The 1,388-nt window shown below is 52.7% G+C and overlaps 1 protein-coding gene across 1 annotated transcript in view; it reads right to left on the reverse strand.

The window, feature by feature from the left end:
* The window catches only part of FGF21 (fibroblast growth factor 21), a 5,228-nt gene that overhangs the window by 963 nt on the left and 2,877 nt on the right, over nucleotides 1-1,388 (reverse strand). The window lies entirely within an intron of this gene.

Genomic DNA, 1,388 nt, shown 5'->3' on the forward strand with positions numbered 1-1,388 from the left:
GGCTGACGATGAAGCACCACGATCCCCAAAATACGCTGGGCGGGGCCAAACAGGTACCAGTACAGGAAGAAAAGGAAGCAGGAGAAAGTACAGTGAAGGGTGGAGTTCTCCAAGCCCCAGGCGGAGAGGTCGTCCTCACAGCCCAGGACTTGGTGAGAGACTCAGAACAGCAGCGGTCAAATCGTGTGTGCGCGTGCGTGCGTGCGTGCGTGCGTGTGTGTGTGTGTGAGAGAGAGAGAGAGAGAGAGAGAGAGAGATCGCAGGCTCTAGGTGAGAGTAGGCTGCTATGGGTGCTATGGGCAGTTAGAAGGTGCTGGAACACTCAGAGTCCTCAGAGATCTCAGAATTACTCAATAGCATCTCTTTGGGAAGGACAAAACTGCCTACTTGAAAAAATCATTGTTGAAACACGTTTGACCTACAGCATTGCGTAACCTTCAGGTTTAGACCGTTAATCTGCTACATTGTACGTCGCATCGATGATCAGCGCTTCTGTCGTGTGACTTTATTACCCTTTCCTTTTCGTGGTTGGACAAAGCTCCCCTCCTGTGAAAGAGTGCGCTTGACCATTGTTACACTCTAAAGTCCACGAGCACCTGGATGGAAGTGTCCAGATCTTCGCATTCTCTTCCCGAGACCAGAGGCTTCCAATCTCCAGCTCAGAAATCTGGGCTCCCAGCCCAGGGTGTCCAAGTTTCCACTTCCCTGTCCTCCTGGGACCCACGTGTCCAGATGTCCAGCCCTCTGACCCCTCAGAACCCAGGAGTGCCATCCTAGCACCAATAACTACCCCCACCCCGATCCAAGAGTCCTTGCCCAGCCCCGAGGACCGAGATGTCTTCCCATTCCTAGAGCTAAATGTACCCGGAAAACTACATCTCCCATGAGCCTGTGGGCCTGCAGCATGATTAAAAAGAACGCCCCATTATCGAGATAATTGAGAGAGAGTTCCACAACACACGAGGTTCGAGGTTCGAGGTTCGGGGTGGAGTGGGTGGGGATAAGTCTTGTCCTGTCAAAGGGCAGGGATAGTTCAGAGTCCCTGGGGACACCTTATCAGAGCAGAAAACAGGACCAGCAGAAGCTGAGACCTTTCTACAGCCTTACGGCAATGGAGACGGGGGGTGCTTCGGGGTCACTGGGAGGCAGGGAGGCAGATCCCACCTCCTCCCTCAGACACACAGAGTGCTCACTCTCATCCTCCCCTCAGACTCTTTATTATCTAGGTAAGAAAAACAAAAAAAAATAAATAAGATAAATAACCCAATAAATAGAGAGGCGACCCTATAATCGACAGCCTGTGGCTTCAGGAAGTGTAGCTGGGGCTTCGGCCCCGGGAAGGCCACACCATGCTCAGGGGGTCCGAGGAGCCCACATCCGGAGGTTCA

This window comes from Pteropus vampyrus, unplaced genomic scaffold (assembly GCF_000151845.1).
Source record: "Pteropus vampyrus isolate Shadow unplaced genomic scaffold, Pvam_2.0 Scaffold250, whole genome shotgun sequence".
NCBI lineage: Eukaryota > Metazoa > Chordata > Mammalia > Chiroptera > Pteropodidae > Pteropus > Pteropus vampyrus.